Genomic DNA, 18016 nt, shown 5'->3' on the forward strand with positions numbered 1-18016 from the left:
TGAATACATATCTCATTACTGCTGTTTCAGTGTCTCCCTGTCAGGTCTCCCTATACAGTACCAGGACCAGAGCTGTTTAAAACCCATCCTCTTGGGAGATACTGTCTAGAATATGGAAGCTGAAAATCAGATGTAATGCTCCTCAGTTCCACTCAATGTACGGACAAATAAATGTTTTATCCATATAATGCTCAACATGAATGTCTAGCCTATCTCCTTTGTTAATAAATCAGAGGACTCATAGTAAATATATCAAATGCACCTAAAATAACGGGACAACTTTAGCTAAATTGTGATACAACATATTATCTAGCCTTGCCACTAGGTTCTGGGACAAAACATGGGGTAGCATACCACAATTACTGAAATTATACAGCATTATGACAAGCAAAAAACTACTGTAGGCATTCATCTTCTCTGGCCAAAAGATGGTGCCATGACAACACAGTTCATCACTGCCACAACTGGCACTCACTATTTACACATACAAAATGTATTATTTGTTTATTTGGATCCCCATTAGCTTTTGCAGAGGCAGCAGCTATTCTTCCAGGGGTCCACAAAAAAACATAAAACATGACAAGTAACAAAACACTGATAGACAAGGACAGTCACACAAATGTGGGGGGATTTTAGTCTCTTTGAATACTGGACACCAAACATTGTAGAGATTGGAGAGAAACATCATATAACTCTGAATCCAGTCAATGCAGTTGTTTTGCTATTGTGTTAGTTGTTTTACCATTGTGTTAGTCAGTTGTTTTACCATTGTGTTAGTCAGTTATTTTACCATTGTGTTAGTCAGTTGTTTTACCATTGTGTTAGTCAGTTGGTTTGCTATTGTGACATACTGTAGTTTTTGAAAATGCCTGTCATCTGTCTTTCTCTACAATCCCATCTCTTTCAGATATACACAGCATTAGATTGACCTCCTCCCCTGCTCAACTCGAAGCTCCTGGAGAGTAAGTGAAACTATCTTGCCAAGTCTCTGGCTATGCCCTGACAGACTATGGTACAGCTTGGATACGACAGCAGCCAGGGAAAACACTGGAGTGGATTATGGAATTGATTCAGTGGTGGTTTCAGAAGTATGCTTCTTTATTATACTATGATAACATAATAACAGGTTTTACCAATATTACTCTACTGTCATTAAGAATAATTTGTACAGTAATTCTCAAACTGTCCTTACAACTCTTCCTCAGGTTTGTGTTGTAATGGAAATTTATTCTCCATCAATGTACATGATAAAATAGATACACAGAAACACAAACAGCAGGATTTCTTCTTCATAACTGTATCGGGTGATTAGGACAGAGTCAGGCGCAGGAGGTGTGAATCACAGAATGTGGTTTATTCGTCCAATACAGTAGTTCGCAGCAATGCGTAAACCAAAATACAGTGCGACTTATACGCGCACTGGGAAAACAAAACACACGTGTGAATATCCCGGCGACAAAAGTAAAATGATGCTCAACCGAGCTAGCGACACCTCCACATGGAAACAATAACACACAAAGACATGGGGAGCAGAGGGAATACTTATACAGGGACTGATGAGGGGATATGAACCAGGTGTGTGTGAAAAACAAGAGAAAACTAATGGAATGATGAAAAGAGGAGCGGCAGTGGCTAGAAGGCTGGTGACGATGAACGCCGAAGCCTGCAAGAACAAGGAGAGGAGGCAGCTTGTGACAGTGCCCCCCCCAGTCTGCTTAAAAAAGCGATTGCTATCCATTCACACTGGACGCAGGGCCAGCCACTTATTTTGTTCTCTGCAGATTACAATTCAATAGGAGGGGGAGTGGCTACACTTGTGCTAGGCAATTAGCTTAGTGTTATTAGCACAACCTCTTTGTTCAGCGGCAGCTGTCTGCGGCAGCTGTCCCCAAAACGAAGGCTGTCCCTGAAACAAAGACAGTTCTGCCAAGTTGTTCTGCGGGAGATAGTCGAGGGAGGCCCCGCTCTCTCGCTTCCCCAGATGTTTAGTTAATTTCATTCCGATCTCTTTTGCATTATTGTAGCCTTTTCTGTAGCCTGTCAACTAGGTGTCTGTCTATCCCTGTTCTCTCCTCTCTGCACAGGCCATACAAACGCTTCACACCACGTGGCTGCTACCACTCTAATCTGGTGGTCCCTGTGCGCACGACCCACGTGGAGTTCCAGGTCTCCGGCAGCCTCTGGAACTGCCGTTCTGCGGCCAACAAGGCAGAGTTCATCTCAGCCTATGCTACCCTCCAGTCTCTCGACTTCTTGGCGCTGACGGAAACATGGATTACCACAGAAAACACTGCTAGTCCTACTGCTCTTTCCTCGTCTCGCATACCCCGAGAGCATCTGGTCAGCGCGGCGGTTGCACAGGAATCCTCATCTCTCCCAAGTGGACATTCTCTCTTTTCCCCCTGACCCATCTGTTTTCTCCTCATTTTAATTCCATGCTGTCACAGTCACTAGCCCATTCAAGCTTAACATCCTTGTAATTTATCGCCCTCCAGGTTCCCTTGGAGAGTTCATCGATGAGCTTGACGCCTTGATAAGTTCCTTTCCTGAGGATGGCTCACCCCTCACAGTTCTGGGTGACTTTAACCTGCTGACGTCTACCTTCGACTCATTTCTCTCTGCCTCCTTCTTTCCACTCCTTTCGTCTTTTAACCTCACCCTCTCACCGTCCCCCCCTACACACAAGGCAGGCAATACGCTTGACCTCATCTTTACTAGATGCTGTTCTTCTACTAATCTCACTGCAACTCCCCTCCAAGTCTCCGACCACTACTTTGTATCCTTTTCTCTCCCGCTCTCCTCCAACACTACTCACTCTGCCCCTACTCAGACGGTAATGCGCCGTCGCAACCTTCACTCTCTCTCTCCAGCTACTCTCTCCTCTTCCATCCTATCATCTCTTCCCTCTGCTAAATCCTTCTCCCTCTGGTCTCCTGATTCTGCCTCCTCGACCCTCCTCTCCTCCCTGTCTGCATCTTTTGACTGTCTATGTCCCCTATCCTCCCGGCCGTCTCGGTCCTCCCCTCCTGCTCCGTGGCTTGACGACTCATTGCGAGCTCACAGAACAGGGCTCCGGGCAGCCAAGCGGAAATGGAGGAAAACTAGACTCCCTGCGGACCTGTCATCTTTTCACTCCCTCCTCTCTACTTTCTCTTCCTCTGTTTCTGCTGCTAAAGCCACTTTCTACCACTCTAAATTTCAAGCCTCTGCCTCTAACCCTAGGAAGCTCTTTGCCACCTTCTCCTCCCTGCTGAATCCTCCTCCTCCTCCCCCTCCTTCCTCCCTCTCTGTGGATGACTTCGTCAACCATTTTGAAAAGAAGGTTGACGACATCCGATCCTCATTTATTAAGTCAAATGACACCGCTGGTCCTGCTCACATTGCCCTACCCTATGCTTTGACTTCTTTCTCCCCTCTCTCTCCAGATGAAATCTTGCGACTTGTGACGGCCGGCCACCCAACAACCTGCCCGCTTGACCCTATCCCCTCCTCTCTTCTCCAGACCATTTCCGGAGACCTTCTCCCTTACCTCACCTCGCTCATCAACTTGACTGCTGGCTATGTCCCTTCCGTCTTCAAGAGGGCGAGAGTTGCACCCCTCCTCAAAAAACCTACACTCGATCCCTCCGATGTCAACAACTACAGACCAGTATCCCTTCTTTCTTTTCTCTCCAAAACTCTTGAGCGTGCCGTCTCTAGCCAACTCTCCTGCTATTTCACTCAGAATGACCTTCTTGATCCTAACCAGTCAGGTTTCAAGACTGGTCATTCAACTGAGACTGCTCTTCTCTGTGTCACGGAGGCTCTCCGCACTGCTAAAGCTAACTGTCTCTCCTCTGCTCTTGTCCTTCTAGACCTGTCTGCAGCCTTTGATACTGTGAACCATCAGATCCTCCTCTCCACCCTCTCCGAGTTGGGGATCTCCGGCGCTGGACACTCTTGGATTGCGTCCTACCTGACAGGTCGCTCCTACCAGGTGGCGTTGCGAGAATCTGTCTCCGCACCACGTGCTCTCACCACTGGTGTCCCCCAGGGCTCAGTTCTAGGCCCTCTCCTATTCTCTCTGTACACCAAGTCACTTGGCTCTGTCATATCCTCACATGGTCTCTCCTATCATCGCTACGCAGACGACACACAATTAATTTTCTCCTTTCCCCCTTCTGATAACCAGGTGGTGAATCGCATCTCTGCATGTCTGGCAGACATATCAGTGTGGATGTCGGATCACCACCTCAAGCTGAACCTCGGCAAGACGGAGCTGCTCTTCCTCACGGGGAAGGACTGCTGCTCCATGATCTCGCCATCACGGTTGACAACTCCATTGTGTCCTCCTCCCAGAGTGCAAAGAACCTTGGCTTGACCCTGGACAACACCCTGTCGTTCTCTGCTAACATCAAAGCGGTGACCCGATCCTGCAGGTTTATGCTCTACAACATTTGCAGAGTACGACCCTACTTTACACAGAAAGCGGCACAGGTCCTAATCCAGGCACTTGTCATCTCCCGTCTGGATTACTGCAACTCGCTGTTGGCTGGGCTCCCTGCCTGTGCCATTAAACCCCTGCAACTTATCCAGAACGCTGCAGCCCGTCTAGTGTTCAACCTTCCCAAGTTCTCTCACGTCACCCCGCTCCTCCGCACACCCCACTGGCTTCCAGTTGAAGCTTGCATCTACTACAAAACCATTGTTCTTGCCTACGGAGCTGTGAGGGGAACGGCACCTCCTTACCTTCAGGCTCTGATCAGACCCTACACCCAAACGAGGGCACTACGTTCATCCACCTCTGGCCTGCTAGTCCCCCTACCTCTACGGAAGCACAGTTTCCGCTCAGCCCAGTCAAAGCTATTCGCTGCTCTGGCACCCCAATGGTGGAACAAGCTCCCCCACGATGCCAGGCCAGCGGAGTCACTGACCACCTTCCGGAGACACTTAAAACCCTACCTCTTTAAGGAATACCTGGAATAGTATAATAGTAATCCTTCTACCCCCCCTTTACTACCACTGTCTTTTGTCTAAACTAACACCTGAATTATTTCACCTGCTAGCACTGACTTGTTTAAAGGAATGTACATATCGTGATCGAGATGTAGTTGTCCCTGATTACACTGACTTTGCTCACAGCTGCTTGTTTGAAGAAGTGTACTTACTGTGATCAAGATGTGGTTGTCCCACTGGCTATCCTAAGTTTAATGCACCAATTTGTAAGTTGCTCTGGATAAGAGCGTCTGCTAAATGACTTAAATGTAAAATGTAAATATATGTAAACTTGTTCACTCTCCTCAGGATTTTGAACGGCCCCACAAATCATGGGCTCAGCTTCCGGCAGGGCAGGTGGAGGGGCAGGTTCCGGGTCGAGAGCCAGACCCGATCACCCGGTACAAGACCGGGGTCTCACTGCGGTGGCGGTTAGCATTGGCCTTCTGGCGACGCACGGCATGCTGGAGGTGGACGTGGGCGGCATTCCACGTCTCCTCTGCGCGACGAAACCAGTCTTCCAAAGCAGGAGCTTCGGTTGACTCTGATGTCATGGTGCCAGGACCGGCTGATACCCTAAAACACATTGAAATGGAGACAGGTTAGTGGAGGAGTGGCGGAGAGAGTTCTGGGCATATTCGGCCCATGGCAAGAACACTGACCACTCCCCCGGCTGGTCCTGTCAGTAGGACCGCAGGAACCTACCCACATTCTGATTCACCTGTTCCAGCTGCCCATTAGATTTCGGGGTGAAACCCAGAGGTCAGGCTGACCGAGACCCCCAGACGTTCCATGAACGCCTTCTAGACCCTAGACTGGGGACCCTGGTCAGACACTGTGTCCTGTGGCACCCCGTAGTGCCAGAAGACGTGAGTAAACAGGGCTTCCGCAGTTTGCAGGGCCGTGGGGAGACCGGGCAGAGGAAGGAGGCGGCAGGCTTTAGAGAAATGGTCCACAATGATCAGGATGGTGGTGTTACCATGAGAGAGGGGAAAATCAGTTCGAAAATTGATCGATAAGTGGGACCATGGCCGTTGTGGAACTGGTAAGGGATGTAACTTACCCGCTGGAAGGTGCCTAGGTACCTTACTCTGGGCACACACCGAGCAGGAGGAGACATACAGCCTCACGTCCTTAGCCAAGATAGGCCACTTCCCGGTCAGGCAGCGCACTCTACGGCCGATGCCTGGGTTACCAGAGGAGGGGGACGTGTGTGCCCAATAGATAAGACGATCACGGACACTAGACGGCACATACCGAAGCCCAGCTGGGCACTGAGATGGAGATGGCTCTGTGCGTAACGCCCGCTCTATGTTCGCGTCCACCTCCCACACCACCAGCGCCACAATGCAGGAGGCCGGGAGTATGGGGGTGTTGTCAATTGGCCCTTCCTCTGTGTCGGACAGTGCGTCTACCTTCACGTTCTTAGTGCCTGGTATATAGGAGAGCGTGAAATCAAACCGGGTGAAGAACAAGGTTAGGGTTAGGGTTGTACTCCAGGTTACTGTGGTACGTCCAGATGAGGAAAGGGTGTTTAGCCCCCTCGAGCTAGTGCCTCCAAGCTGTCAGGGCTCTGACAACAGGCAACAGCTCCCGATCACCAACGTCATAGTTCTGCTCCGCCGGGCTGAGCTTCTTAGAGAAGAAGGAACAGGGGCGGAGCTTGGGTGGCGATGCCAGAGCGTTGGGATAGAACAGCACCTACCCCTACCTCAGACACGTTCTCCTCCACTACGAATGGCATTGATGGATTGGGATGGGCCAGTACCGGAGCTGAGGTGAACAGAGCCCTCATGTTACTGAAAGCCCTGTCAGCCTCAGCAGACCAGCGGAGCCAGGACAGCCCACCCTTCAACAGAGAGGTGATGGGGGCTGCGACCTTGCCAATGCCCCGGATGAACCTCTGATAGTAATTGGCAAAGCCAATGAGCGCTGCACCTCCTTTACCATGGTTGGAGTTGGCCAATTATGCCACGGCTGCAATGCGGTCTCCCTCCATCTCCACACCTGAGGTGGTGATGTGGTAAACGAGGAAGGAGACGGATTGTTGGAAGAACAGACATTTTTCTGCCTTGGCATACAGGTCATGCTCCAACAGTCGGCCAAGCACTCTGCGAACCAGGGACACATGCTCGGCGCGTGTAACGGAATACACCAGGATGTCATCGATGTAGACCACCACACCGCGACCAAGCATGTCCCGAAACACCTCGTTCACAAAGGACTGGAAGACTGATGGAGCATTCATCAACCCGTACGGCATCACCAGGTATTCATAATGCCCCGTGGTTGTGCTAAATGCTGTCTTCCATTCGTCCCCTTACCGAACACGCACCAGGTTGTATGCACTCCTGAGATCTAATTTCATGAAGAAGCACGCCCCATGCATTGATTAGATCACAGAGGAAATGAGGGGTAGAGGATAACTAGAGTGAACTGTAGTTTTATTAAGTGCATGGTAATCAATGTAAGGGCGCAGACCTCCGTCCTTCTCGAGGAGGCGGGTGAAGTGGAGGGACGTATGAACCCCTGACACAGGGACTCGGAGATGTATGTTTCCATAGCCTCCATTTCAGCCTGCGACAGGGGATACACATGACTCCTGGGCGGCACAGCGTCTAACCGGAGGATTATCGCGCAATCCCCCGGGCGATGGGGTGGTAATTTGGTTGCCTGCGTTTTGGAAAACGCATGCACCAAATTGAGGTATTCGGGGGGAATGCGCACGGTGGAGGCATTGTCTGGACTTTCCACCGTGGTCGCACCAATGGAAACAGCTAGACAACTACCCTGACACTCTGCGACCACCCCGTGAGAGCCCTCTGGCCATGAAAGGTGGGGTCGTATAGTGCTAGCCAGGGAATGCCCAACACCACAGGGAAATCAGGGGACTCAATAATATGAAACGTGATTAGCTCCTTATGGGTCTCCTGCGTAATCATAGTGACTGGTATTGTAACCTCCCAAACAAAAACTGACCCTAATGTTCGATTGTCAAGTGCTTTGATGGGCAATGGAATAGACAGGGGAACCAATGTAGAAATAGACTAAGAGCTAAAGACCTGTCCATGAAGTTCCCAGCTGCGCCTGAATCTACCAGCGCCTTACACTGAGAAACTACTGTGTAATCAGGGAAGTGGACGTGGATGGTTAAATGCGCAGCAGAAGGCTCTGAACGTGTGTGGATTTGCGCCCCCTGGGGTGACGAGAGAGTGCCCTGCCTGCCGCCTCCAGAACCAGAAGAACTCTGACAACATCGTGCAGCAGAATGTCCTCCTCTGCCACAAGAGTGACACTGGATCTGTCGTCCTCCGTTCTTCTGGACCGCTGCACCACCCAGCTCCATCGGAATGTGATCCGGGGTGAGGGGGGGGGGGTGAAACTGGCAGGCCCCTTCCAGGACGTCATCTCGAAGCCAGCAGGTTGTCCAACCGGATGGCCATGTCCACCAGTTGGTCGTGGTCAGAGTGGTATCCAGGCAGGCTAGATCCCTTTGGACGTCCTCACGCAGGCTGTATTGGAATTAGTCGGTGAGGCACATCTCGTTCCACCCGGACCCAGAGACTGATGAGGGGATATGAACCAGGTGTGTGTGAAAAACAAGACAAAACAAATGGAATGATGAAAAGAGGAGCGGCAGTGGCTAGAAGGCCGTCGACAAACGCCGAAAGCCTGCCCGAACAAGGAGAGGAGGCAGCTTGGAGGAAGTCGTGGCAATAACAGAGCATCTCAAGATGACCTCATACCAGGTGAACTGTAGGTATTTATCAAAGCCTCTTGTGATTGGTCTTCCCAGTGAGGAGGAGCCCATGCAAAACTCTCCAGTCCTCCATCTTTATTAATGTCTCTGTTGAAGGCTGTTTCTGCTGTGGACTGTCTCAACTACCTTTAGAGAACTACACAGATCCTCATGTTTCCTACCACAGGAATACTCTTACTGACAGTCTATCTAACAGTTGAGGATATTAACAATGTTTATCAAGGAAATAAGTCAATACATCATGTTTTACTTCAACATGACCTCTGCTTTCTATTTCCACAGGTGTTCATGGTCAGACATTGACTGAGTCTGGACCAGTGGTTAAAAAAGCCTGGAGAATCCACCAACTGAGTTGTACCACCTCTGGGTTCACATTCAGTAGCTACCATATGGCTTGAATGAAACAGGCTCCTGGGGAAGGACTTGAGTTTGTTGCCTTTATACACAATGGTGGTTCGAGTCCATTCTATTCTCAGTCAGTCCAGGGTGATTCCCATCTCCAGAGATGACTCAGCAGTAAGCTATACCTACAGATGAACAGTCTAAAGAGTGAGGACACAGCAGTGTATCCAACCTGACAGAGCTTGAGAGGATCTGCAGAGAAGAATGGGAAAAACGTCCCAAATAAAAGGTGTGCCAAGCTTGTAGTGTCATACCCAAGAAGATTAGAGGCTGTAATCGCTGCCAAATGTGCTTCAACAAAGTACTGAGTAAAAGGTCTGAGTACTTATGTAAATAAGGTATTTCAGTTTTTTTTTTTATAAATTTGCAAACATTTCAAAAAAACTGTTTTTGCTTTGTCATTATGGGTATTGTGTGTAGATTGATGAGGACTTGATTTGTTTCGTCCATTTTAGAATAACGCTGTAACGTAACCAAAATGTGGAAAAAGTCAAGGCATCTGAATACTTTCCAATTGTACGTCCCTCTGAGTCCTGGAGGTAGAGAAGACATCTGCCACCAGTTCAGCTTCATCACAAACCATGTTCCCTACATCTCTGCTTATGCTGTGCCCTGGCAGCTGCCTCCTGAGAGTCTCTTTGGATGTGGGGGAAAATACACATTCATGAAACTTGAATTAGACACTATTTGGAGCTTGTAATTATCTCTTCCTTCCTTCTCTTCCAACAGGTGTTCACTGTGAAGAACTCACTCAGCCAGCCTCTATGAATGTCCAGCCAGGTCAACCACTGACCATCTCCTGTAAAGTCTCATACTCTTTATCTAACTATTGGACAGCTTGGATCCGACAACCTGCAAGGAAAAGGACTGGAGTGGATTGGGCAAATATATACTGGAAACACAGTCTACAAGGATTCACTGAAAAACAAGTTCAGCCTCACTTTACACTCACAGTGATACAAAGCAGGGCCAGACACATACAAAAACTCATCCCTTAAATAGTTGGACTAATACGTATCAATCAATAGGGGGGCGATATTAAACCTTCTTACTGTAATAAAATAAAGTCAAATCCCACCATGGAATGATTAAGTTAGTTAATAATACATTGGTATCTTTGACATTACAAAAAATATTTGGCTTAGACATGATAGATGTGTTTGCTCAATATATATTTCCAACCTTCTCCATAATATAATATATAATCACAAGTTCCAACCTCACAAGTTCCAAACTGTGGACCTTCTTATTAAGACAATATGATAAGAGCTTCACAATACCCACTGGTTGAGGCTGCTGAGGGGAGGACGGCTCATAATAATGGCTAGATTTGATCGTAATGGCTGGAATGGAGTCAATGGAATGGTATAGAAAACATGTGTTTGATACTATTCCATTCACTCCATTCAGCCATTATGAGCCGTCCTCCCCTCAGCAGAACTCTACTGATGCCAACCTCTACAGTTTAACCCCTCCCTCCATCTCTCTACGTCAATACAAACCCACCCGCTTGTTCTTTCCCTACTTAAACAGGTGTCTGTCTGTCTGTCCTTAGAGACCCTCTGAGTCCTAGAGAGTAGAAAAGAGCAGCTCCCACCAGTTCAGCTTCAGCACCAACCATGTTCTCTACATCTCTGTTGCTACTGCTGGCAGCTGCCTCCTGTGAGTCTCTGTTCATACAAATGGAGATTTATTACAACTCTGGATTGATCAATTCTAATTTCAGATGAAAACTGACAATGCTGTGTTGTGATGTGTGTTTCTCCTTTCAGGTGTCTACTGTGATATTGAACTCATCCAGTCTGGTCCAGTGGTTATAAAACCAGGAGAGTCTTTCAGCATATCCTGCAAATTCTCTGGGTTTTCTATATCCTCTTATTGTCCTCGATGGATACCATCCGTCCTATTGGATACGACAAGCTGAAGGCAAAGCTTTGGAGTATATTGGTTATACATGCACTAGTTGTAACGATCCCGGCAGTCTGAGTCGGGTCCTGTCTGTGGACTAGTTTTTCTGCTCGTGATCTCCAGTTTCCCGAGGGTTCTGGAACGCTCCGGGGAGCTCTCTTGATTTCCGCACCTGCATCCCATCAGCAATCTGCACACCTGGTCCTGATCATCACCCTTCTTAGGCTCTGGCCTAACATCCATTCCCTGCCGGATCGTTAGCCATGAACAGTAGGTTTATCAGAGTATCAGTCTTAGAGCGTCTAGCGTTAGTTTTGTTGTTTTGCACCTTGTTGGTTTGTTGTTTACTTACCTCCGTTTTGTTCCATCTGCAGTCACTCGTCCGGAACCTTCATCCAACCTCTGCCTGGTGGTCGGCGGCTGCCGAGCCATGATTGGATCAACCACTGCACCCCCAACAACTAATCAACGCCGCCCGCTCTGTTCCCTGGATTATTCAGCATCACTCTTGAATTTGTAAATAAACACTCACCTTCGTTTCAACTTACCTTGTCCTGGTCTGCTTCTGGGTTCTGGCTTTGTAACTCGTGACAGAACGATCCGGCCAGTAATGAACCCAGCGGACCTGGACTCTGTTCGCCATGCCATTTCCCATCAGGAGAAGATGTTGGGACAACATAGCACGGCACTACAGGAGATAGCGTTGTCGTTGGAACCTTTCTACCGGTCTGACGGAGGTCCAGAACCAGCGCAAGTTTCGGTGGAGGATCCACTACCGGTTTCACCCATCTCGCCTGCCGCGTCTGGAGCTGTGTCCTTCCGTGAGCCCAAGGTTCCGGCCGGATAAATGTGAGGGGGAGCTGGGAAGATGCCGTTCTTTCCTTATGCAGTGTGGGTTAGTGTTCGATCTACAGCCCTACTCTTATCCACAGACAAGGCTAGGATAGCCTTTGTGATTGAGTTGCTGCGTGGTCGAGCGCTGGAGTGGGCTTCAGCCGTTTGGGAACGACAAGACCCCTGCATGGCTTCATACCAGGGGTTCACGGCCGAGATGAGGAAGCTCTTCGACCATTCCGTCCGAGGGAGGGACGCAGCTAGGCGCCTGTTTTCGCTTCACCAAGGAATTCGCAAGCGTGGCCGACTTCGTGATCGAGTTCAAGACGTTGGCTGTGGAGAGTGGGTGGAATGAGGAGTCTCTGCAAGCGCCTTTTACCAGGGTCTGTCGGAGCAGCTCAAGGATGAGTTGATCTCCTATCCGGAGCCTAGTGACCTGGACAGCTTGGTAGCCTTGTCTATTCGGGTGGATAATCGAGTCCGAGAGCAAGGAGGGAGAAGCAATGGGGTCCGTCCAATCGATCAGCTTCTCAGTTCCCAGTCGGGTCGGGTGGTGGACCAGAACACGGCGATCATTCTCCACCACAAAGGATTAGTGGAGAGGTCCTCTCTCCCGATTCTGAACCCATGCAAGTGGGGCGGCACGGGTTAACCAAGGAGGAGCGTCAACATAGACGTAAGACCAACTGCTGCCTCTACTGTGGTAGCTCGGGACATTACATCTCCACTTGTTCGGCGGTCGTCAAACTGCCCGGCTCGCTAAAGTTGGGAGGACTTTTAGCGAGCCAGTTTCAACCTCTCAGTACCTCTGTCAGACCCCGTTTCCCGGCTACCCTTGTGAACAGGAATCAGAGCTTAGCGATTAACGCTTTATCGATTCAGGTGCCGATGGAAGCTTTCTTGATGCCGAGTTGGTGGAACAGCTGGGGCTTTCCAAGGAGCAATTGCCGGAAGCCATTGAAGCGACCACTCTGAACGGCAGTAGTCTGGCACGATATCACGATGAGGACTGAACCGGTTAAGATGCTGTTGTCGGGAATCATTCGGAGATGATTTCATTCTTCATTCTAGCCGTCTTCCCATGTTCCTCTGGTCCTTGGATACCCTGGCTGAAGGAACACAATCCCACGTTCGATTGGGTGACGGGCAAGGTAACGAGTTGGAGCCTTGATTGTCATGCTAACTGTCTCAAGACTGCCTGTCCCCATTCGGTTCCCAGTCAGGTGATTGAGGCTAAACCCCCAGATTTGTCCCTGGTTCCCGAGACATATCACGATTTGGGGGAAGTGTTCAGTAAGCAGAAGGCTCTGTCACTCCCTCCCCACCCGACCATATGATTGTGCCATCAACCTGTTCCCCTGGAGCTGTCTACCCCAAGGGAAGGTTATACAGTATCTCCCGCCCTGAACGTGAGGCTTTGGAGACCTACATCAAGGAGTCCCTAGCTGCTGGTCTCGTTGGTCCCTCGTCATCACCCCTGAGGGCAGGATTCTTCTTTGTGGGTAAGAAGGATGGCTCTCTTCGACCGTGTATTGATTATCGGGGGTTGAATGACATCACGGTCAGAACAAGTATCCCCTGCCCTTGATGAGTTCTGCCTTCGACTCTTACAGGGTGCTACGGTGTTCACCAAGCTAGACCTACGCAATGCGTATCACATGGTCCGGATCAGAGAGGGAGACGAGTGGTTGACGGGTTTCAATACACCGATGGGTCGCTCGAGTATCAGGTGATGCCGTTTGGACTGACCAATGCTCCAGCGGTATTCCAGAGTATGGTGAACGACGTCCTGAGAGATATGATCGGTCTCTTTGTGTTTGTTTACCTGGATGACATTCTGATCTTCTCGAAGGAACCTTCCGACCACGTCCAGCATGTCCGGCAGGTTCTGCAGCGATTGTTGGAGAATCGCCTGTTCGTGAAGGCCGAGAAGTGCGAGTTTCACGCCCACACGACATCCTTTCTCGGGTACATCATCTCCAGGGGGAGAGATTAGGATGGACCAGGAGAAGGTTAGAGCGGTTCTGGAATGGGCCCAGCCCGGTACGAGATTGCAGCTCCAGAGATTTTTGGGGTTTGCGAATTTCTACCGCAGATTCATCCGGGATTACAGCCGTGTGGCCGCTCCGTTAACGGCCTTGACTTCCAGTATCAGGAGCTTCAAGTGGAATCCGGAGGCGGATCGAGCGTTTCTGGATTTGAAGAGGCGATTCACCAACGCACCGATTCTCTCTCAACCGGACACGGCCCGTCAGTTCGTCGTTGAAGTGGACGCGTCTGATGTGGGAGTTGGCGCCATCCTGTCGCAGCGATGCTCCACGGACAGTAAACTCCATCCCTGCGCCTACTACTCTCGTCAGCCTTTCGCCTGCGGAGAGGAATTACGATGTGGGTAACCGGGAGCTTCTGGTGAAACTTGCCTTGGAGGAGTGGCGCCACTGGTTGGAGGGGGCGGAGCAGCCGTTTATTGTCTGGACTGACCACAAGAATCTTGCTTACGTGCAATCGGCTGAGGCGTCTCAACTCCCGTCAGGCCAGGTGGTCGTTGTTTTTCGGACGATTCAATTTTTTCCCTGACGTTCCGACCTGGATCTAAGAACGGCAAGGCGGGACGCCTTGTCTCGGATGTTCTCCAAGACGGAGGAGAGTGGGTCCAAGACCGAGACAATTCTCCCCCGGAACTGCGTCGTGGGAGCTGTTAGGTGGAAGATTGAGGAGGAGGTGATGGCGGCTCTTCGGGACGCAGCCCGGTCCCGGTAACGGTCCACCCGGTCGGTTGTTTGTGCCTGAGTCGGTTCGTCCTGCGGTCCTCAAATGGTCCCACGCCAGCAAGATGGCTTGTCACCCTGGCGTGGCTCGGACGATGGCGTTTCTTCGCAGACGTTTTTGGTGGCCTGCCATGGCCGAGGATACTCGGGGTTATGTTGCTGCCTGTCCAGTGTGTGCGCAGAATAAGAGTACCAATCGGCCCAGCTCTGGACTACTTCACCCCCTTCCTATTCCCCGGCGACCATGGTCGCATCTGGCCCTGGACTTTGTCACTGGGTTGCCCGCTTCTGAGGGGAACACGGTCGTTCTGACTATCGTGGACAGATTCAGCAAGTTCGCCCACTTTGTGCCAATTGCCAAGCTTCCCTCTGCCTCGGAGACGTCCGAGATCCTGGTTAGGGAGGTTTTCAGGGTCCACGGGTTGCCCAGTGATATCGTTTCCGACCGTGGCCCTCAGTTTACCTCTGCTGTCTGGAAGTCCTTCTGTTTGGCCATTGGAGCTACAGTCAGTCTCACATCTGGTTTTCACCCCCCAATCTAATGGTCAGGCGGAGAGAGCCAACCAGAAGATGGAATCCACGCTACGCTGCCTGGCCTCTTCCAACCCCACCTCCTGGGTCTCTCAGTTGCCTTGGGTTGAGTATGCCCACAATACTCTCCCTACATCTGCCACTGGGATGTCTCCCTTCCAGTGCCTGTATGGCTACCAACCTCCCTTGTTCCCTTCTCAGGAGAAGGAGCTCTCAGTGCCTTCTGTTCAGGCCCATATTCGTCGTTGCCACCGGACCTGGCATCGGGCCAGAAAGGCACTCCTTAGAGTTTCGGACCGGTATCAGCTCCAGGCGAATCGTCGCCGGATCCCCGCTCCCACCTACACCATCGGAGATAGGGTCTGGTTGGCCACACGGGATCTTCCTACGGACTGAGTCTAGGGTTGTTACCGAGTTCATTGGTCCGTTTGTGGTGGAGAAGGTGATCAATCCGGTGGCAGTTCGACTCAAACTCCCGAGGACGCTCAGAGTCCATCCCACCTTTCATGTCTCCTGCCTCAAGCCTGTTTTCCTCAGTCCTCTGTTGCCTCCTCCGCCTCCTCCTCCTCCTCCTCGGATGATCGGAGGTGGTCCTGCCTACACGGTGCGACGCATCATGGATTCCAGACGCGGGGCCGGGGTTCCAGTATCTCGTGGACTGGGAGGGGTATGGTCCTGAAGAGAGGAGTTGGATTCCGCGGCGACAGATCCTAGATGCTGACCTCATCCGTGACTTCTACCGCCTCCATCCTGGCGCTCCGGGAGTCCGCCCGGTGGCGTTGTCGGAGGGGGTACTGTAACGATCCCGGCAGTCTGAGTCGGGTCCTGTCTGTGGACTAGTTTTTCTGCTCGTGATCTCCAGTTTCCCGAGGGGTTCTGGAACGCTCCGGGGAGCTCTCTTGATTTCCGCACCTGCATCCCATCAGCAATCTGCACACCTGGTCCTGATCATCACCCTTCTTAGGCTCTGGCCTAACATCCATTCCCTGCCGGATCGTTAGCCATGAACAGTAGGTTTATCAGAGTATCAGTCTTAGGCGTCTAGCGTTAGTTTTGTTGTTTTGCACCTTGTTGGTTTGTTGTTTACTTACCTCCGTTTTGTTCCATCTGCAGTCACTCGTCCGGAACCTTCATCCAACCTCTGCCTGGTGGTCGGCGGCTGCCGAGCCATGATTGGATCAACCACTGCACCCCCAACAACTAATCAACGCCGCCCGCTCTGTTCCCTGGATTATTCAGCATCACTCTTGAATTTGTAAATAAACACTCACCTTCGTTTCAACTTACCTTGTCCTGGTCTGCTTCTGGGTTCTGGCTTTGTAACTCGTGACACTAGTAGTACTTACACTGTTGATTCACTAAAGAGCAAGATCAGTTCTGGTTATGACAGCTCCAGCAGTACAGTGTTTCTACAAGGGAACAACTTCCAGACTGAAGACACAGCTGTTTATTACTGTGCCCGTGAGACACAGTGATACAAACCATGATCAGAGCTGTACAAAAACCCTTCCTCAGGGTAACTTATAAAAGGGACTCATTAAATTAAATAGAACAGAGATGTTTCTCCACATCAAATTTGTGAACGAATAAAGCCCATCAATGGGCAGTGCTGGATATCTACAGTATATCTGAATAGTTTGCCAATTATACTCCTGATATGACTTGATGGTATTCTAATTGATGTCTATCAAACATTCAATGAACTCATTCATGATCCTTTACTTTATAGTTTTAATCATTCACATGATAAAAGTGGCCAATACCGAAAAATAAGATCTAAGCTCTGTACCATAAAAATATACAAAGTATTATGATATAAATACAAATATATGCAAAAATATAAATACTGGGGATAATTGACACTAATAGGTTATTATACAAAAAATATTGGCAGAGTGTGAAGCTCACTGTATCACAGTCCTGTGTAACATTATACTCCAGTATAAGTCGGGCTTTTTACATGGACAACACATTACAGTATTTATAGCTTGCACAGTTATAAAATATTATTAGTGGTGATTGAATGGCGCCGGAGGAGATCGCTGCCGTTTTACGGGCTCCTAAACAATTGTGCTATTTTGTGTGTTTTTTCACGTTGTTTGTAACTTATTTTGTAAATAATGTTTTTCACGTTGTTTGTAACTTATTTTGTACATAATGTTTCTGCCACTGTCTCTTATGACCGAAAAGAGCTTCTGGATATCAGAACAGCGATTACTCACCTCAAACTAGACAAAGATTTTTCCTTTAACGAGTCGGACGCAAAGGATTTACTGCTGATATCGGACCAGGCTCAAATCCCCGTCATTCGCATGAAGAAGAGATACCGATACAGGGGACGCAGGTCCGGGTGCCTTGTGAGAATTTGTCGGCGAGTAGGTAAGCTGCCTCTACCATCCGTCCTATTGGCCAAAGTGCAATCATTGGAGAATAAACTGGATGAGCTCCGTTCGAAACTAACCTTCCAACGAGACATAAAAAACTGTAATATCTTATGTTTCACCAAGTCATGGCTGAACGACGACATGGATAATATACAGTTGGCTGGGTTTTCCGTGCATCGGCAAGACATAACTGCTATCTCCGGTAAGACAAGGGGGTTGGTCTGTTTCTATTTGTCAATAACAACTGGTGCGCGAAATCTAATATTAAGGAAGTCTCTAGGTTTTGCTTGCCTGAGGTAGAGTATCTCATGATAAGCTGTAGACCACACTATTTACCAAAAGAGTATCATCTATATTTTTTGTAGCTGTCTATTTACCACAACAAACCGATGCTGGCACTAAGACCGCACTCAACGAGCTGTATATGGCCATATGCAAACAAGAACATGCTCATC

General features: G+C 49.6%; 1 pseudogene; it reads left to right on the forward strand.

The window, feature by feature from the left end:
* The first annotated feature begins 9717 nt into the window (after positions 1-9717).
* On the forward strand, positions 9718-16783 carry LOC121551819 (annotated as a pseudogene).
* The last annotated feature ends 1233 nt before the right edge of the window (positions 16784-18016 follow it).

This window comes from Coregonus clupeaformis, chromosome 7 (genome assembly GCF_020615455.1).
Source record: "Coregonus clupeaformis isolate EN_2021a chromosome 7, ASM2061545v1, whole genome shotgun sequence".
Taxonomy (NCBI): domain Eukaryota; kingdom Metazoa; phylum Chordata; class Actinopteri; order Salmoniformes; family Salmonidae; genus Coregonus; species Coregonus clupeaformis.